This window comes from Alligator mississippiensis, chromosome 11 (assembly GCF_030867095.1).
Source record: "Alligator mississippiensis isolate rAllMis1 chromosome 11, rAllMis1, whole genome shotgun sequence".
Classification (NCBI taxonomy): Eukaryota; Metazoa; Chordata; order Crocodylia; family Alligatoridae; genus Alligator; species Alligator mississippiensis.
In genome coordinates, this window is record NC_081834.1 from 221,268 (window position 1) to 229,845 (window position 8,578).

Below are 8,578 nucleotides of genomic sequence, written 5' to 3' on the forward strand. Positions count from 1 at the left end.
AAATGGGGCAAGACCAATTCTCTTCCATTCAGCCGAGACAACCCCTTTACCTCCTCATGCACCAAGAGCAGGGCTTGAGCCTTGCCTTTTGGCAGCAGAGGAGATTGCTGCTCCCTGAGCTCCCAGATACCTGTCTGCCAGCAATGGGAGACAGCTGTTTTCCAAAGAGGTGTGTGTGTGGGGAGGGGGAGCGCTGGGGCCTTGGGTTGCTGGGTCCCAGAGGTGAGCAGAAGGAAGCCTGCTCAGCCTGGCTTTCTCCCCTCCCGTTGCATCCTCCCTGCTTTCACTGCCTCTGAAAGAGGGCTGGGAAATCCAGGGCAGGGCCTGAGGCGGCTGCTGATTTGATGCTGATGAGAGTTTGACCTGGCAATGGTCAGGGAGTGATGGTGGACTCTCCTCCTGCCACGCAAGATACCCAGCAGGCTTAGGGCTTGCCGAGCACTGCAAGTGCAATGCATACAATCAAGGAGCCCCCCTGGGAAGGCAAAGCTATTCTGCGGGTAATGCTCTGCATTTATACAGTGCTTTCCCCCGTAGGGTCTGTGACCGTCAGGATGGCTTTGGGACACCTTCCTGGTGCAGAGGGCGCAGAGGTTGTCCAGCAGGATGGATTTCAGGGAGTGGATCTGGACTGTGTCTTCCCTGTGGCTTTTTGGGCAGCAGCCAGTGTACAGGTGATGCTCCCACTGCTTCTTTTGCAGTTGGGCCTGACTGCAGACCGCTGGACACATGTCAGCGCTGGATCTCTACTTGTCAGTCTTCCCCAACTGCACCCATGGCATGCCAAAGGGGAGCAGCGGTGTGCTGACTCCTACCAGGTACTCAAGCGGGAGGGCGACTGACCCTGGCTTTGAGATGAAACAATGCACTGTTTCTAAAATGGATTCACATGCATGTTCTTCTGCAACCATGAGGAGGAGATTTTAAGCAGCAAAAAGTTTTGCTGTCTTACCTTTGTGCTCGGAGATGACCTGCACAAGTTCAAAATTATCGACTTCTATGACGTCGACATCATATTTCGCCAGTATTTTTTCAATGACCACGGTGGTCCTGTCCTGGCAGGTTAACTGGAAAAAGCATTTTGCAATGACTGATTTTGCTTCTTTGTTTCTCTACATCTGTTTTCAGGTTATCTATCTGGCGTGTTGGCTTGGTGTCTCATCGAGGAGGTACAGACAGCGCGCGACTGGGAATTACGGCGATGGGAATAGCCTCGTGCACAGCACATCCTAGCAAAGGGTGACGGTGCCTGTGTGTATGTGACTCTACCAAGCTGCCTGGCTAGATTGTGTTTGTCCCTGGTGTCAAAAAGACCACTCTGAATGCTCTTTGCTTTTGCCTCTGTCTCTCTGAAACCTTTCCTTCCAGCGTGACCACCCGCACGGAGCAGAGTCCCAGGAGCCACGAGGCTGGTCCTATGCCATCAAGGCTTTTCTTGCCTAACTCTACCTTGTGCCAGTGAGATGGCCCAAGCAGCAGCTGCATCACCATGAACCTGGCCCAGGGTTTACTTCTCAACACTTTCCCTTTCCCTGGAAAGACCCAGCCAACCTTCTCAGAAACAACCTGGAGAAACATGGGCAAAACCGAATGACTCCAGAGCACATTGCTTGTGGCTGTTGAGCCAGGTCTCTAAGGCGCTTGTGCATGGACCCAGGTGGGAACGGCAGGAGGCTTTGAGTGGACTCCTCCAGGGATGTGTCCTGGCTCCGCTGCTGTTCAGATGATTTGGCTGCAGGAATAAAGAGCTTCCTGAGCCAATGTGCAGAGAGCCCCAGACTGGGAAGGACAGCAGCCGCACTGGGAGCGCTGTCTGCTGGCTGCAGTTAGGGCTGGGGGCTTGGACTCGGGTGTGCTGAGGCTCTTGCTAGCACGAAAACAACCAGCAAGTTCCTGGGTTTTGCTTCTCTGCTCGGGCTCACACCAAGCCCCACGTTTGGCATTGGGCCTCGCCTCCTTGCTTTACCTGTAGCAGGTGACGGTTATTCTTGGTGTTTTGGGCACTGGGAATAGTAGTTGTTGGGAGGCTGGCTTGTGCAGTGTTAAGGACAGGTCAGACGTAACTTGAGTGGGAAGGTTTAGTCAGGAGTGATCCTGCCTTCAGCAGGGGTTAGATTACATGGCCTCCTGAGGTCCCTTCCAGCTCCACTGTCCTCTAAGGGAAAATGAAGGCTAATACATGATGCTGTTTAGAGGTGTCTGCCCTTTGGGAGCCTTGTGTTACTACATACTCTCTATTGCTATACAGCATCTTCCGGGGACTTGCCTCAAGCTGTTCTTCAGTGTATCTGTCTGCCTACCTGTGCACGCACGCCCATTCGTACAAGTGGAGTGCACGTTTTCTCCTTACCTTACTCAATGGTTGAGGACAAGTGGTGGATATTATCCGGCTGAAAGGCCAGGGAAGAGTTTGGGAGGTGGACTGTACTCTGACTACTAAAATGCCAGTGTCGATTCACCTAAGAATCAAGGGCATTATGTGGCCCCTAATATTGCAAAGCTTTGTCTTGGTGTGAATCAGAGCAGCAGAGATTTTACATAGAAATTATCATTCGCAGAGAAAGCACATCCAGTAATAAATCTACACAGCTCTTCCACATCACTTACCAGGATGCTTTTATATACAGATCCTTTGCTGTTCGGCATTGTGGTCCGAACTATACGGGCGTCTCCTGTGTGCTGTGGAGGAAAAAGTCAGAAACGTGATGGAAGCGGTAGGGATGAAAGAGTAGAACCAGGAGCAAGTATTTTGGGGTCTACACCTGGTCCTTGGATGTTGTTAGTGGTGGTGTCCTACTGACAGGAGTAACTCAGTTTGGTATTTGCAATGAAGTATTCATATGTAGTATTTCATCTACAACTAATACCCCTGAAACATGGATGGTATCGAGTGTTGCCGTGTGAAATGGGTGTTTAGTTGGTCTAATAAAAGACAGCACTTTTACCCAGAGAACTTTGTCTGCTGAATGAAACGGTGGCATCCCGACTACACAAGGTGCTTTGCTCAGGAAGGAGCTCCTGCAGAGCAGACGTGCCTACTGACCTTTCTCTGCCGTTCCCTATCGGGCAAGGCTCCTTGCCCAAGGAAACGGGCTCTCTTGGGATATGAAAAGGAAACTAATATTCAAAGACACTGGACACTCGGCTTCCATCTCCTGCACCCCTTTGTGTTTGCAGATTCCTCTGACTTGTGCCCAGCTGGGGAGGGGGGCATGGGACATGGGGAGGAGGGCAGAGGGGCCCGGGCTGCAGGCACGACAGTGCTGGGAGTGGGGGATATGCCTCGCTGCCTCTTGCCCAGCCAGGACAGGCGGGGGGCAGGGGCATGATGCAGGTGCACCTTGCTCCGGGCGGAAGGGGGCAAGCAGTTGCAGGGCACAAACCCCACTCCCAGCACTGCCATGCCCACATCCTGTGCCCCCTACCCTGGCTGGGTAAGTGGCAGCACGGCATTGCCTGCCAGTTGCCCAGCCGGGCTGGGTAGTGGGCTGCAGTACTGTGGGGGTGGGCCATGCAGGGGAACTGTGGGCCCTGCGGGGAAGGCTGTGGTGCTGGGGGCAGCAGAGCATGGGTTGTGGGGGGGGGCTGTGCCCTGTTTGGGGGCAGAGGACCCACCCCTCCTGAGCAGCCCCCTCACACAGTTCCCACTCACCCACAGTCCCCTCACAATCCACCCACCGCCTGTCCCACCCCCCACGCCCACCCCACCCCCTGTCCCACCCCACTCCTGCAAACCGGTGCTGGCTGCAGGCTCTGGCTGCCCCTGGCTGCAGATCCGGGAGGAGCTGGGCAGGGTTATTTTGCCCCAAGTGTCACAACTTGCCCCACACCAAAGGCCACGTGCAGACACATGTGCTGAGGAGAAATCCCCAGCTCAAATACGTGCCGCTCCTATCTGAGCTGCTGCAAGCACATGGGCCTGCACGTGCGGACGTGCCCTAAGGGTGCAGAGAGAAGTGGAGCTCCCAGCTGTAACTCAGAACAAGTTTTGCAAAGTGATCTGAGTTACACCCTTACCCCAGACCAAACCGAAGGTCACTGCGGGTCCAGAGGGGCGGGGATCTCGCTGCCCGCCGGGAGCCTGCAAGCAGGTTCCCACAGCCAGGGCCAGGCTCTGTGCAGTCCTGGCTGTTTGCGAATGGGAGGCGGAAGGCAGTGGAGGGAGCTGGTACTTGGGGCTCCGCACCTGGTGCTAAAGGATGGAGTGGGGGAAGTGGAGCCCCCACCCCACCTTGGGGGCTGCACTACACTGGCCCCAGCCTGTAGAGGGGGGCTGAAACCCCCAGACTCAACTCCTGCTCCCTTGCCCCCTCCCACTCTGAAAGCACCGGCAGGTGGGGAGCCCCAGAAGACACACGTTCCAGAAGACACTACGTTTTGAACATCTTTATCTGACACCACATGCAATGAGGTGGGCCACTGAAGCTGCTTGCAGCCGCGCACTTGTGTTTGCTCACAGCTAGGACCAGCTTGTGGGGGACAGGAGCAGCCAATGGACGTGGAAACTCAACTTTCACTTAGACTGTAAATATTGCCAGTTCCTCCTACCCTTTTCACACCGAATACTTTGAGCAAAAGGTTCTAGACCATACCTTTCCTTGAGAAAGGTCCCCAGGCTGGTCCTTGTGCAGGTCCCCAGGCTTGTCTTTGGGCACGTCCCCAGGCTGGTCCTGAGGCAGGTCCCCAGGCTCGTCCTCGTCATGGTCCTCAGAAAGGTCCCCAAGCTGGTCCTTGGGCAGATCTTCAGCCTCGTCCTCGGGCTGGACCACAGGCTGATCCCCAGGCTGGTCCCTGGGTAGCTTCACAGGCTTGCCTTCGGGCTGTTTCCCGGGCTGGACCCTTGGCTGGTCCCCGGGCTGGTCCTCATGCTGGTTGCCAGGCTGGTCCTTGGGCAGGTCCCCAGGCTGGTCTTCAGGGTGGTCCCCGGGCTGCTCCTCATGCTGAAGCTCAGGCTGCTCCACGGGCTGGTCCCCGGGCTGGTCCTCATGCTGGTTGCCAGGCTGGTCCTTGGGCAGGTCCCCAGGCTGCTCCTCATGTTGGAGCTCAGGCTGGTCCCCGGGCTGGTCCTCGAGCTGGTCCCCGCTCTGGCCTAAATACAACAATTTATTTGGAGCTAAATGAGCTAAGTGAAAATGGCTGTACCAGCCTTAGTTATGTGTGGCTCTTTTATGAAAAGAAGCCACATCAATGACATTGTACAAGAATTGTTCACAAAAAGAGTCTCTCCGTCGTCCCTTTCTGATTCTTTCCCTGCCCCAACTCGAATCTCTCCTCTCTCTCTGTCTTAACTCAGTAACATCAACTCCAGATCCTGTTCGACAAGATGTTAACCTCTTCATTTCTGCTGGCATTTCCCCTATAGTCTAACTCCATCAACACGTCTCTGTTTTCAAATCCTTCTTTAAAACCCACTTCTCTAAAACTCTTCTTACCTTCTTACCCGCACTGATTGCCGGCTCCCAAACTCTTGGGCTAGGCTTGCCTTGTCTGGTATTTCTTACAATATTCTTTAGGCACTGACAAGTGATGCTTTAGCCCATGATCAGCCGCTGACAGCACTCTACACCCAAGCACTGAGAGACAGGCATGGCTGCAGAGCACTTTAAAAAATGCCTGATTGTCAGACCAATGAGCCCTCATTACACGAAGGTGCAGACTAAGGCGCTCCAAAGCAGAGCGCCTTCATCAACTGCTGTTAGGACATGCCAGGAGCAGGGCTGGGCTGAAGCAGCCTGGCCTTGTTCCTGGTGCTGTCCTTAGGATGCGGGCAGAGAAGCAGGGGCGACACAGGGAATGCACGGGGGTGCACCCCCTGAGAGCACCGGGCACCCCTGTCATGCTGCGTTCCCTGTGTAGCCGGTGGGCAGGGTAGCAGGCGGGAGCACCAGAGCCCCTCCTGCGAGCGCTGGCCGGGGAGTGGGGCTGCCAGCTCCAATGGCCGCGCTGCTTCTGGAAGTGGTCACCAAGTTCCCGAAGCAGCGCGGCTGCTTTTATGGTGAGTGAGATCGGGGCCCCGCAGGCAGCAGGATTGGCCACCGGGGGGCACCCCCCAACCACTGGGATCGGCCTCTGGGGTGCCCCCGGTTGCTGACTGGTATCGGGGTGGGGGGGCACGTGCTGCCCCTTGACTCAAGAGCCACCAGACACCCATGTGGGGAAGGGAGGGGAGGGAGTTGTGTCTGGGGTTGCCCAGCCTGTGCTGGAGGGTTGGGCCGGTAGACTGGTGCCCCTCCTGCCCCAAACGTGGGGGGCCTCCAATCCACACACACACACACGCGCACACACACACACACACACACACACGCACACACACACTCCAGCACAGCATGGGCAAACCCCAGAATGGACTTGTGTGTGTCTTGTCTCTTGCCCCAGCCTTGCAGTCTAATCTACATGGGTGGGCCCTGCCGAGAGTCCTCGTGGGGGTCTCTAGAGCTCAGGCTGCATATAGAAAGCTCTGCCTGCATGTTTCTCACTAAAGAAATGCCTTCGACCAATGGCTCCTCACTGAGCCTTTAAATGTGCTTGTGGAGAAAGCAGGATGTACTTTGGAAAGAACAGCTCGTTCAGCTCTGTATAACCATGAGCAAACGGGATGGACACAACACAAGTGATCGCTCTAAGACAGCTCCTATCATACGCTCAGATTAGACACTGCCCTGCCCTCTCCGCACTCCCTGCTACACAGACAAGTGCATTGTAATTCGGAGCCGTTCTTTCAGGATGTGGATCATTTCGTTCTCATGCAAGGGAGTGTCTGTCACTCAAAGTTTCAGACCCTTTTTCCAATATTACTGCAAGAAATAAATGCGGGAACAAACCCCCGGGAAACTTCTGCTGACTTTGAACAACAGTTGGATCAAAACATCGACCTGAATATTGTCTTGACCCACTGGACCCAACCCCGGGACAGAGCCTCATTGGACACATATTAGCAACCTTGCAGATACGAATCTGCAAGGTTGAACTAGCGCTCCTGCTAGCACTAAACACCTGTGACTTAGTGGGGCTAACAGAGACCTGGTGGGATTCATCCCACGACTGGGCGGTACATATTGAGGGCTATAGATTATATAGAAAGGACAGGTCAGGGAAGAAAGGGGGGGGGGGGGGGGTTGCACTTTATGTCAGTGAGCAATATATGTCAACCCTCATCAAAACAGAATCCGAGGTTGAGGAAGTAGAAGGATTGTGGGTTAGGCTACATGGGGGGCAAGGAGAAAGGGATTTGGTGGTAGGGGTCTGCTACAGACCCCCACACCAAGGGGAAGAAATAGACGCGGGGCTCCTGAGGCAACTCTCGGAGACCATAAAAGCTAAAGAGGCGGTAGTCATGGGAGACCTAAATTACCCGGACATCTGCTGGGAGACGCAGACGGCAAAGTCCCATCACTCACGCAGGTTTCTAACCTGGGTACAGGACCTCCACCTGACACAGGAGGTGCATGGTCCCACTAGGGGGAATGCCATACTGGATCTGGTATTGGCAACGGGAGATGACATGATAGGGGACCTCCAGATCGGTAGCCATTTGGGAGACAGTGATCACCTTATAATAGAATTCAACATAAGACGTCGAATGGGTAAGGTAACTAGTAGGGTGAAAGTGCTAGACTTTAGGAAAGCTGATCTCAATGCACTCAGGCGATTAGTCAAGGAAGCACTGCAGAGTAGGAGTTTTGATGGGATGGGAGCCCAAGAAGGGTGGCTGTGCCTAAAGGAAACGATCCTTCGGGCACAAAGCAAGACGATCCCCGAGCGAGGCAAAAGAGGGCAAGGGGCCAGGAGGCTTCCATGGCTGACCACAGAAATCCAGGGCAGCCTAAGGGCCAAAAGGGGAGCACATAAAAAGTGGAAACAGGGTGAGATCACTAAAGATGAATATACCTCCTCTGCTCGTGCTTGTAGGGAGGCAGTTAGGCGGGCCAAAGCTACCATGGAGCTGAGGATGGCATCCCAAGTAAAGGACAACAAGGAATTGTTTTTTAGCTATATTGGGAGTAAAAGGAAGGCCCAGGGAGGAATAGGACCCCTGCTAAATGGGCAGGAACAATTGGTGACAGATAGGGGGGACAAGGCTGAACTCCTCAACGAGTTCTTTGCCTCAGTGTTCCTAAGCGAGGGGCACGACAAGTCTCTCACTGGGGTTGTAGAGAGGCAGCAGCAAGGCGCCAGACTGCCATGCGTAGACCCTGAGATGGTGCAGAGTCACTTGGAAGAACTGGATGCCTTTAAGTCGGCAGGCCCGGATGGGCTCCATCCGAGGGTGCTGAAGGCACTGGCCAACATCATTGCAGAGCCACTGGCGGGAATATTCGAACGCTCGTGGCGCACGGGCCAAGTCCCAGAAGACTGGAAAAGGGCTAACGTGGTCCCCATTTTCAAAAAGGGGAGGAAGGAGGACCCGGGCAACTATAGGCCAGTCAGTCTCACCTCCATCCTTGGTAAAGTCTTTGAAAAAATTATCAAGGCTCACATTTGTGAGAGCCCGGCAGGGCAAATTATGCTGAGGGGAAACCAGCATGGGTTTGTGGCAGGCAGATCATGCCTGACCAATCTAGTCTCTTTTTATGACCAG